This window comes from Octopus bimaculoides, chromosome 26, assembly GCF_046866305.1.
Source record: "Octopus bimaculoides isolate indiv1 chromosome 26, ASM4686630v1, whole genome shotgun sequence".
In the NCBI taxonomy this organism is placed as follows: domain Eukaryota; kingdom Metazoa; phylum Mollusca; class Cephalopoda; order Octopoda; family Octopodidae; genus Octopus; species Octopus bimaculoides.
In genome coordinates this window covers 15744642-15757807 of record NC_142953.1, presented here as the reverse complement: position 1 = coordinate 15757807, position 13166 = coordinate 15744642, and positions in this window count along the sequence as shown.

The window sequence follows — 13166 nt, the reverse complement described above, 5'->3', positions numbered from 1 at the left end:
TTTAACGTTTCGAGCCTACGCTCTTCCACAGAAAGGAACACAAAAAGAAACAAGGAGAGAAAATAAATAATGTGTAATAGCCAGCGATCTATATATATGTATATATATATATATATATATATATATATATACACACACACACATACAGTAGTACCTCGATTTTCGAACAACTCTGATTGTGAATAAATCGTGCTTTATATATATATATATATATATATATATATATATATATATATAGAGAGAGAGAGAGAGAGAGAGAGAGAGAGATAAAGCACGATTTATTTGTGGTCAGAGGCGTTCGTAAACCGAGGTACTACTGTATTAAATGAATATGAAAAAGACAGGAGATAAAGTACGATTTATTCGTGATTAGAGTTGTTCGAAAACCGAGGTTCTACTGTATATATATATATATATATATATATATATATATATATATATATATATATAAATTTGTGTGCGTGTATTTGCCACACCACCACCGCGTGACAACCGATGTTGGTCTGTTTACGTCCCCGTAACTTACCGATTCGGCAAAATAAGTACTAGGCTTACAAATAATAAGTCCTGGGGTTGATTTGTTCGACTAAAGGCAGTGCTCCAGCATGGCCGCAGTCAAATCACTGAAACAAGTAAAAGAATAAAACAGAAAGAGAAAGAAAAGTGTTCCTGAAACACTTTCGTTCAAGCTAGAGATGCAAGGGAGGTAACTCTGAAAACCTTTAAAAGTCACACCGTTTGAATGTAAATCATTTATGTGTTAGAAGTGAATTCAAAGATAAACAATAGATTATATCAAAATGGATTTTCAAACAAGAAAACTGGGAAAATAACGAAAAAAAGTGCTATTTCTGTTTTAGGTATCAACAAACTTTCTCGCCGGTAAAGATAACAGCATCAAAATTAAAGAAAGAAACGGAGTAGAATGATCTAAGTAGCACATCTACCCGGGTTGCAGAAGATGCCTGTTTCGAAACACACATGATGCTTTCCTCTTTTTTATCATTTAAGGGAGTTTTAACTCAATGTGTCATAAACTAAGACACTGCATCCTTCTAAAATTCCATGCTTTCTAAAATACGGCAACATTACACCGTGCGTTTTATTATGTACTGTGCGTGTATTTCTGGCTGTCATTCTTTTTCATTCTACAAATAGGCACAAAGCCTGAAATTTGGGGGTAGCGGCATGGTCAATTTCATCAATCCCAGTGCTCGACAACTTTTTATTTTTATCGACCCCGAAAGGTAAAGTCAACTTCAGGAAAATTTGAACTCGGACTATAAAGCCGGGAGAAATAACACTTAACATTTTGTTTGGCGTGCAAACGATTCTGCCAGGTCACCCCTTAATGTTTTGGCTATGATTGTTGTTCTTTCTTTTAAACGTTTCCAACGATTTCGTGCACCTGAGCACTGAATGCAATACATTCATTACTATTATAAATGAATTCACTTCAAAATATCTCATTAATAGACCTTATCTCCATATTTCTCGATTCTTTTATATATCTTTCACTTGTTATTGGACTGCGAACATACTGGGGGTTTCGCCTTGAAAGATTTACATTAGCAAAAAGATTAAATACTTATAAGGATCTATTATCGACTCATAAGAATGAACAGAGGGAGATAGAAATACCTAGGGGCGCCAGCTACATGAAGATCAAACAGTAAAGTGGATGACAGCATATTTCAATGACTAATGGTTAAAGTTATTCGACTCTGATTATAAGGGCGCGGTTTCAAATCTGCAAAACTATAAAGTTGATGTGATTATGTACACGTCTGGTACCCTTTGTCATCGGAGAGATTGGTAGGTGAAATCTAGCTTGATTGTATTTGAACTCAACATGTTGAGGTTAGATAGTTAAGTCGGTGAGTGTAGTCCTTTAACAAGCCTAACAGACGGGATAGCTACGGCTGGAATCTCTTTGGTGATATACTTGTTTGATTAGAACCGACCTACAGTAAACAACATCAAAAACATGGGAGGACACATTCGATAACGTAGTCCGAGATACACTTATGCCTCAATAAAAGATTGGGTGGTCATGGCTGGAATTAGGAGTTTTCTTTGATGATAGGTCGTAGAATGCCCTTAACAACAATTGCTGCTACAAACTGATATTACTCAAGAAGAAAGTCGTTACATTCTCAATATCTGTCAAATTTCCCTCAAATCACATGGAACTATATATATATATTTTTTTAATGGAGCGATACATAAAACAGAAATAAGAAAGCCGCAATCAGTGACGATCTGAGCTGACACCAAACTTAAAACGTGATTAAAGGGAGGTAATCCCTATTGATTCCTTGTTTAATTGATATATCAAAGAACTAACAGTCACTCTTTCTCGTTTGTTTTGGGGGTGGGTTCCATCTATTTTAATTATTTTCCAATATTATTTGAATTAACATATATAACATTTTTTATCGTAGTCTTTTATGTATTTTTATAGCTCTATTTTCCCTCTACAACTTTTGTTTTTTGTTTTTGAAATTTGAATAAATTTTACGTCTTTCCAGACATTTGATAAACGAACGAATTTATGTGACAACTCAATATTTAGTTTTTAATACACAAAGTGTAATTAATCTTTCAATTGATTCAAACTGTTTATTAGTCAAATTGCATTTTGTTTTCTTTGTATTAGTGACGTCTTCTATAATTTTCTACTGAGGTAATTAACTTAATTAACCACAAATTAATAACATTTACAACAGATAGGACCACGGGATCTTTTTGGTTTGACAGACAACATTTGGGATCTTTTTTAAAACGGGGGCCACATTTTTCATTAACGAAACACTTTGAAACTTGGAACACTGGTAGAATGTGTCATATAAAACATCTTTTTCTCTTAGTATTCTTTAAAAAAAAAGAAATCCATAAGTTATTCCATGTTAAAGTTGTCGTATTTCTGTAATTTCAACCAATCACTGACGTCCATTCAGCCGATATACATTAAGTGCCGACTACATAAACAAACGATTCTGAAACAATTAACCCTAACCCTAGGGTTAGGGTTAAAGCAAATTTGAAATGAAAAAAGCAAAAAAAACGAAGGTATGGAGATTAAATACGCTTTACATCGCTTAATCAGCCAAAGGAGTAAATATAAACAACTGAATACTTGTCAGTGATTGGTTGAAATTATCGAAATAAGACAATTTTTTACATGAAATAAATTCAAATACACAAATATTTTTCTGTTCTATAACACAAAATAGATAAGTATACGAAGTTTGAAAGTCTTTCGGTACCAAAAACACTACGTAAAACATTAATGAAAAATGTGGCCCCCGTTTTAAAATAGATCCAACATTTGTTTTCTTAACGAAACACTTTCAAACTTGGGATACTGGTAGAATGTGTCATATAAAACAACTTTTTCTCTTAGCCTTCTTAACAAAAATTAGTTCTTAATAAGTGATTTCATGTTAAAGTTGTCGTATTTGTGTAATTTCAACCAATCACTGACGTCTATTCAACTGAATACAGTTAGTGCCGTAGAATGTAAACAACATATTGTAACGGTGTTATGGGATCTTTTCCCTTGAATAAAATTAGTGCCGTTGTTTGTCAACAACAACTATCGGCGGTACTGTTATTTATAACATCGTTCGTGCGTTTGGGTTAGGGTTCGGGTTTTAGGGTTAGGGTTATGAGTGAGGTTATGGCAAAAACAATCATAACCCTAACCGTAACCCTAAAACTAACACTACGGCACTAACTGTATTCAGCTGAATAGACGTCAGTGATTGGTTGAAATTACACAAATATGACAACTTTAACATGAAATCACTTATTAAGAACTAATTTTTGTTAAGAAGGCTAAGAGAAAAAGTTGTTTTATATGACACATTCTACCAGTATCCCAAGTTTGAAAGTGTTTCGTTAAGAAAACAAATGTTGCCCGTCAAACCAAAAAGATCCGAGCGATGGTTCAAAACTCGGAAGAAACCTCGCAACGCCATTTTTTTTTTTTTATAAGTATCATTCCTTCTCCCTTCAGACTGTGTTAAATGTGTCCTTTTTCAATGAAATTTTCATGATATGTCTTCGAAGATGTAAATTATAAAAACTGGGAAGAAAAAAGGGGGTGGTACTGATAGAAATTTTTCTAATGCCCTTCACTCCTTTGAAAAGAAGAACGTAAAACCCTCTTTTTTTTTTTTTTCTTTGGGCTGAAACTTGTCACTTTCCATCTTATTTTTTTTACTCAGGAAAATTATCTGAATGAAATCTTTGTGGAAAAGTGAGAGTAATTCTCACACTTTAGTTATGATATGTGTTTCATTCATTATTATTATTCTAACAAATTAAGTGACGAACTTATTTTAGCGTCGGAAATAAAAACCTAACAGCATTTCTCTCGAACATTCATTTTCTGAGCGTAAATCCTGCTGAGGTTAAATTTGCCTTTCACCTTATGCGGGGGGGGGGGGTGATAAAAAAGAAGTACCAGCCAAGCAGTCCTCCTGAAACTGCTGGCCTCGTACCAAAAATGTGTAAGAATTATTATGCGAGCAAATTTTTCGGGGGAAAACTATAAATAAAAATTGGAGGAGGATGAACCGAAACTCCTAAGTATTATTTTCTTTTTGTTTTTGTTTTTGTTTTTAAATTTTATGAAAATAAACCTAATCTACATCCTCGATAACGTATCAGGAAATGGTCATGGTCCAATCCGTTGTACTAGTAGTTAAGTTATGGTTAATCTAATTAATTACTAGTAAAATACAGAAAGCTTGAACAATAGAAAGAAATACAACATACTACTTAATTAATATTTTGAATCAATTGAAAGATGACTTATTTTTTGTGTATTAAAACTAAATATATAAGAGAATGGAGTCTACAGTAACTGCACGATAAAGTGAAGTATATTTGCCATTTTCAGTATAAGTTTTATAATGAAAGGAAATTTGACTGGCAACGTGGTATCCTATTTAGGGTAATAATGAAGCAATAGGAATTACCTCCCTTCAATCACGTCACGTTTATCTTTCTATAAATGAACTGTAATCAAAGATGTTCTAATTGTGGCCATCCGATCCATTATTCTGATATAATCTAGCTAGAACTACGCTATCTTATGTGTCCTTCCATCTCTTAAATATAGGAGCTTGTGACTTGAGGGAAATTTGACAGCCATTGAGCACGCAACAACTCTCTTCTTGACTGATATTAGTTTGTAGTAGCGGTGGAAATAGAATTCGTTCAACAATTGGTCAGCTCTGATCTAATAGAACGATAATTAAAAACAATTCAAATGTAACCATCCAGTCTTTTTATTTAGACATAGTGTATCTAAGACTACATTATCTAATGGGCCCTCTTCTTGTTGTTTAACCATAGGGTCAACTCTGATCCAATAGGCCTATAACGAAAGACAATCCTGTTGTGGCCATCCAGTCTTTTATTTAGACATAGTGTATCTAAGACTACATTATCTAATGGGCCCTCTTCTTGTTGTTTAACCATAGGGTCAACTCTGATCCAGTAGGCCTATAACGAAAGACAATCCTGTTGTGGCCATCCAAGTCTTTTATTTAGACATAGTGTATCTAAGACTACATTATCTAATGGGCCCTCTTCTTGTTGTTTAACCGTAGGGTCAACTCTGATCCAGTAGGCCTATAACGAAAGACAATCCTGTTGTGGCCATCCAGTCTTTTATTTAGACATAGTGTATCTAAGACTACATTATCTAATGGGCCCTCTTCTTGTTGTTTAACCATAGGGTCAACTCTGATCCAGTAGGCCTATAACGAAAGACAATCCTGTTGTGGCCATCCAGTCTTTTATTTAGACATAGTGTATCTAAGACTACATTATCTAATGGGCCCTCTTCTTCTTGTTTAACCGTAGGGTCAACTCTGATCCAGTAGGCCTATAACGAAAGACAATCCTGTTGTGGCCATCCAGTCTTTTATTTAGACATAGTGTATCTAAGACTACATTATCTAATGGGCCCTCTTCTTGTTGTTTAACTGTAGGGTCAACTCTGATCCAGTAGGCCTATAACGAAAGACAATCCTGTTGTGGCCATCCAGTCTTTTATTCATACGTAAGAATATCTAGGACTGTATTATCTAATGTGTCCTATGTTGTTGTTGTTGTTTTTGTTTAACCATAGGTCAGCTCTGATCCAACAGGCCTTTAATCAACCAAAGAGGTTCCAGCCGTGATCATCCCGTCTGTTAGGTTCATTAAAGGGTTATACTCACTGACTGAACTATCTAGCCTCAACATGTTGAGTTCAAACACAATCAAGGCAAACTTTACCTACCATCGGCGACGGAGGGAAAGAATTCAGTCCCAGATCTCTTCATGTTACTTCAGCTCTCCAGATTTGTGTCATTGTGGTGTTCAGCTATAGATTTTGCCATTCGGTTTCAATTCTTAGTTGGACACACTTAATATGCATGACTAAAATTCTAGTAAAACTCTTGCTTCATCTTCCATTCCCTGCCTGCAATCATCGTTCTTCATAAACTTGAACCAGCTAAAATGGGAACCTCTACTAGAAATAGCAGCCGAATCTACCTCAAACCTTAAAGAACTGATAGAAATACAGTGGATAATGCTGTTGTGGTTATGACTAGAACGTCTTTGGTCAAAGGTCTGTTCCAGGAGGGTTAACCTAAAGTTTAACAACTACAGCTACAACAAAATCTGTGATAAAAACAATTCAAATGTGACCATCCAGACTTTTATTCATACATAATACGTACTTTCAGTACCCAGGTACAAAAACATTCACTTATTCCCTCATGCATCTTTATCAAATCATAAATGCTGCAACATCCTGTCTTTCCATCTCATGGAAGCAATACATCTTGGGTAATTATCCAACACTGATGAGGAATTTAACCCAGTTAAGAAACATTTATCTCCCTGGAGAAGAAGCCAGTCTATTTTACTCTGGTAGAATGTGAAGATGATAACTAAAACCAGCAAAGCATTTGTAGCTCACAGAAAATGAATGTACCTTCACGTGGTACCTATTTGATAGTAGGCAGACTATCTAACCAAATGGGACTTATTTACAGTTAGATGGACTGTATGTACCACATGGTGCCTTTTTACAAACAGGTGGTTTATACCACCACATGGTACTTTTTTACACTTAGGTAGATTGTAGATATCACATGGTGACCTAATTACTGATAGATGGTATCCATTTACAGCTATGAGGTGGTATCAAAAAGTTCCCGGACTAGTAATGTTTAATGAAAAAATAACTGTTTTAACATCATCCCCTTCAAAATAGTCACTTTGTGCAGCAATACACTGGTCCCATCATTCCTGCCACTTTTGGAATCCAGCCTGGAAGTTATTTTCCATAAGCGAGTCAAAGACCTTGATCTTGACAACGGTGTTAAAACAGCAACCTTTCAGCTGCGTTTTCATCTTGGGAGAAGAGATGAGAGTTCACAGGTGCTAAATCTGGTGAACAGGGCAGGTGTAGAAGTGATACCATATTGTTTTTGTCAAGAAATTCACAAGTGAGAAGAGTTTGGTGACAGGGTGCTTTGTCATCATGAAGAATTCAATTCTTTGCATTCCACAGATCTGGTCGCTTCCACCAAATGTCTTCCCTCAAACACTTCAAAACATCGTTAATTGTCTTCTGATGATTGTCATGAACAAGCTGATGAATTTTCTCCACATTTCCAGCAGTGATGCTTGTGGCAGGTGTCTTCCAGGGAGGTTCTTCTGCTCTTGAAGTGCCCGTGCCACTTGAAACAGTGCATACAACCCATTGCCTCTTTGCCATTAGCTTGCCAAATCATGCAGAATGTCTCCGTAGCAGACTTCCCAAGTTTAACACAAAACTTCAAGTTGGCTCTTTGTTCCAATCACAGACTACAGCATGCATGCAATCACAAAAACACAAATTTCACAACTTGTGAAGTAAACACAGCAATGCTACTCGGCACACTACCTCATGAAGGTCACTGCTAGCTCTCACTGTGCACACAATCATGTGCTGTCATCAGTTGGCATGCTACAGAACTAGTCCAGGAACTTTTTGATACCACCTTGTAGATAGATTGTACCTCTACCTAGTACCTATTTACAGCTAGATAATTTATACCTTCACATGGTACCTGTTTACAATTAGGTGAACTAGAAATTATGCCAGAATAGACTATGGTACCTGGTGCAACTCCTGGCCTTGCCAGCTCCTGTCCAACTGTACAACCCTTACCAGCATGGAAAACAGGCATTAAATGATGATGATGATGAATAGGTACCATTCATCTTGATGAATAGGTACCTGTAAATAGGTACCATTCACATGGTACCTATTTACAGTTAAGGTGATTGTACCTTTGAACTTGGTACCTATTAACAGCAAGATGGACCATATCAATCCACATGGTACCTCTTCACAGCTAGGTGGGTTGTACCCACATTTGATACACATTTACAGCTAAGTGTACAGTACCTTCATATGGTACCTGTTGGCAGCCAAATAGATTGTGCCACTCTTTGCTATCTCATAAATAATTCCCTGATATATTCACATAATCTTCCAAGAATTTCTTGTATCTTTTACCATTGTTAAGTCTCTCTCTTAGATTTCAGTGCTCTGTGAACAAGTAGGTTTGTTTTTCCTTCGGTTGTTTCATATTTTGGTAAACTTTATGTAAATCCCTCAGGAATTGCTTCTTGATATTCTCACATTCCTCATCCAACCACTACATTCTATCATTTATCTTTTATTTGCTTCATTCATTGGTCTGTAGCCATGCTGGAGCACCACTTTCAAGGGTTTTAGTCAAACAGATCAACCCCAAGTACTTGTGTGTGTGTATTTGTTTGCTTTTCAAGTCTGATATTTATTCTAGTGGTCTCTTTTGCTGAACTGCTGAGTTATGGGGACATAAACAAACCAACACCAGTTTTCAAACAGTGGGCTGAGTTGAAAAACAAAGACACATACATGTGGGTGTGTGTGTATGTCTGTTTTTGTGTGTGTCTCTCTCTATATATATATATAATATACCATGAACTTCCAGGCAATTTCTGTCCACAAAATTCACTTACAAGACGTTGGTCAGACCCTGAGCTATAGTAAAAAATACTGGCCCGAGGTGCTGCACAGTGGGACTGAACTCGAAACCCACATCGTTGTTAAGCAAGTTTCTTAATCACACAGCCATGTCTGTGCCTATTATTCATATTTCCCATTTATCTCTTTATATCTGTCAGTTGCTTGATATTTCGGTTGCACACTTTGTGAATCCCTGAGGAATACTTTCTCACTGTTTCTCACATTCCCCATTCAACCACTCTTCACATTTCCTTTTTTATCTCTCTATTTCTGTCAGTTCTTTAGATTTTTGGTCTTTGTCTTCATTTTATTCTTCTCTTTCTCATGTGAATATTTTATCTTATCAGTCAGTCTTGTATGTTACTTGCTCTAACTTATGATATTGTATTCTCTTCTGTTGTGTTTAGACACACCTTGAGGCTTCTCCAATAGGTTACTACATTTGTTAGAACTTCCTGCACTCTCTCTCTCTCTCTCTCTCTCTATATATATATATATATATATATATTAAGTCTCCTTTATGTTTTCTTCCCTGGTGTTTTGCTTTCTAAGAAGTTGTATGTTCAGCTTTGGTGATCATACAGAATTTGGGAGGTTTCTTTCCTCCTTTATTTTACATTGTTTTTTGCTTTTTTTAGCCATGGACTGCAGCCATACTGGGGCATCACCTTGAAGGGTTTTAATGAACAAATTGACACTGGTACACAGTTTAAAGTCTGGCACTTATTCTTTCAATCGCTTTTGCTGAACTTACAAGTTAAGGCGATGTAAACAAAGTAACACCAGTTGTCAAGCTGTGTTGGGGAGAGACAAATACACACACACACACACATGCACACGTACATACGCACATACCCATACACAAGCACACACACATATGCATATGTGTACACTCTCACACACAATAGGCTTCTACACAGTTTCTGTCAACCAAATTCACTCATTGGTTGGCCTGAGGCTATAGAAGAAGATACTTGTCCAAGGTGATGTGCAGTGGAGGCTGAATCCAAAACCACATGGTTTAACCCTTTAGTGTTCACATTATTCTGCCAAAATTAATGCTTTTTTATCCACATTGTTTTGAACTAATCATGAATTACCTCGTAGCTATGAGATTTTGATGAGCTAGCTGTTAATTTTTAAAACGATATTGTAGGGTTGGTGTGAGAGACCAGATCTGGCCAGTTTGAACATAAAACAGGCAGAATACTTTTGGCCGGTTTAAATGCTAAAGGGTTAAAAGTGAGTTTATTAACTACACATCGATGCCAACGTCACAGTTAGATTGTAGTACTACTGTGTTCTGTTCCTGGATAGTTTTTACAACTTTTAATCTGTGTTATTTTTCATTAACACAAAATCTGATTTTTTTAAGGATTTCTCTTGGCCTTTTCCATATCCATTTCCTGTGTTAAGAAATTTCATGTCTTTTTTTTTTTCAATTCTTGAAAGTTAAATACATCAGAAGAACTATATAATTGCACAAGAGATGAGCAGTTACAGATACAAAAGAACTTTAACCCTTTAGTGTTTAAACTGACCATATCTGGCCCAAATGATCTACCTGTTTTATGTTAAAACTGCCCAGATTTGGTATCTCACACCAACCTATAATGTCATTCTAAAAATAGGTGATGACATCATTGAAACCTTGAAGCTACGAAATAATGCATGATTAGCTTAAAACAATATGGATGAAGAAGTATTAAATTTGATAGAATAATCTGAATGCTAACGGGTTAAAGGCCTGCCAAAGTTAAAGACAGAACTCAAGCTAACACAGAAAATGATGAATGAGTGACTACAACATCCAACTTTTGCTTAAGTGTACAGGGTGAATATGAAAATTACATGGAATATTCTTATAGAAACGATTGCGGTTCCATAATACTTTTTGTGAGGGAGTATTACAATCTTTCCCAGTCAACAACATACATTAGCTGTTATAGAAAGTAGTCATAAATTAACATAATTTGCATATTTGTAATGTCGATCTCCAAATTAACATGGAGGTTGTGCTAGAACACAGAATGCTGCATTATTTACCGTGAGAGGATTTCTCATAAGGACTTGTGGTGCATAAAAGCACTTAAAATTCTATTGTTGACTGATGAGAACCATCTGCTATGGTTGCCAGAGCTGCCAGATTACCCTGTTATGGGTTCTCAGTGACAGATGTCCAGCAGCGTGATAATAGCTGAATCTTCTATGCTTCTAACAGGTCCAGTGAAATGGTTCATTAGGAGACTGTCTTCCTCTTTTTCCCACACATCAGTCACATGGAAAGAAAGTGTTTACATCATGTGATACGTACAGTCCACCTAAGTGAATAAAAAAGTACCATGTAGTGGTATAAACCACCTGTTTGTAAAAAGGCACCATGTGGTACATACAGTCCATCTAACTGTAAATAAGTCCCATTTGGTTAGATAGTCTGCCTACTATTAAATGCTTTGTAATATTTAAGGTTATTTCAGAGAGGGAAATGTATTCAGATTGACAAAATAGCTAGAAGCCTGCTCCGTAATGTCTATGAAATAGAGATGATTTCATTAAAAAAATTCCAACCCAATCTAAGTAACATCCCCCACTCCCAATTCCTGCTAAAAAAAAAAGTAACCCTGAAGTAGTAGGGGATTACAAAGAAATTATGAGAAACATTATAAAAGTCTTGTTGTGAGCCCTGCTGTTCAGTCCAGAAACAGAATTCCAACTAAAATGAATGTAAAATAAAAGGAGAAAACCCTTCAGAATACTATAAAATCACCAAAAGTTAAATATAATTCTTCTTTAAGAACAGAACATCTGACAAAAATACACAATGGAAGTTTAAAATAGAGATGAGGGTAGGATGAAAAGTTCATAGGCTGACTAAAAGGTGTGATGCAATCTTGCATACATTAGTAATGTATGCAATTTTGCATACATTAGTTTCAACTCTTCTTATTAATAACCGTATTATTTCTTTTCAGGTAAACCGATATATAACGGTTCAAAGAAGACTTCAAAAGTAACTAATAACTACTTCTCTGATACTGAGAGACCTGACATAGACACCAAATGGAGAAACCACAAGGAGTGTATAAACACTGCAGCAGAGTATACGGAGATATCAGGTTGAGGGAAAAGGAATAGGTAAGGCTGTGTTTGGTGACAACCAGGAAACTGAATGGAAGAAGAAGCTGTGGATGACAGAGATGGAACATACTTGATAGCTTTATCAGCTGCCTTCATAAAGACCAGTTTTACTAAGTTGTGTGTGGGACGGGAGGGCATGGATGAAAAGCCATGATTGCTGACACCTGCAAGTATTGCACATGAAGAAGATGGAGCAACTGTACCTCTACATATTACGTCATTCCATCATTTTAACATCTGCTTTACAATGATTGTATGGGTTGAACAGAATTTGTGGAAACTGATTTTCTACAGCTGGATGCCCTTCCTGTTGTCAACTCTCACCTGTTTCCAGGTAAATTAATATTTCCCCATAGTTGGATATTTTGTTGTTGGCACTCCATCGCTTACGACGTCGAGGGTTCCAGTTGATCCAATCAACGGAACAGCCTGCTCGTTAAATTAACGTGCAAGTGGCTGAGCAGACACGTGTACCCTTAATGTAGTTCTCGGGGATATTCAGTGTGACAGTGTGACAAGGCTGACCCTTTGAATTACAGGCACAACAGAAACGGGAAGTAAGAGTGAGAGAAAGTTGTGGTGGAAGAGTACAGCAGGGTTCGTCACCATCACCTGCCGGAGCCTCATGGAGCTTCAGATGTTTTCGCTCAATAAACACTCACAATGCCCGGTCTGGGAATTGAAACCGCGATCCTATGACTACAAGTCCACTGCCCTAACCACTGGGCCATTGCGCCTCCACATAGTTGGATATATTATCATAAAAAAAGATCAGAAATGAAATACTCTGCTTGTATGACAGTGACACTTGTTTACGACTATCATTCACTGTTAAGAAAAGGAGACACTAACTTATCTGGCTCTCCGTCAGTTATGACAATAAATGTTCCAGTTGGTCCAATCAATGGAACAGCCTGCTCATGATATTAACGTGCAAATGGCTGAGTAATCC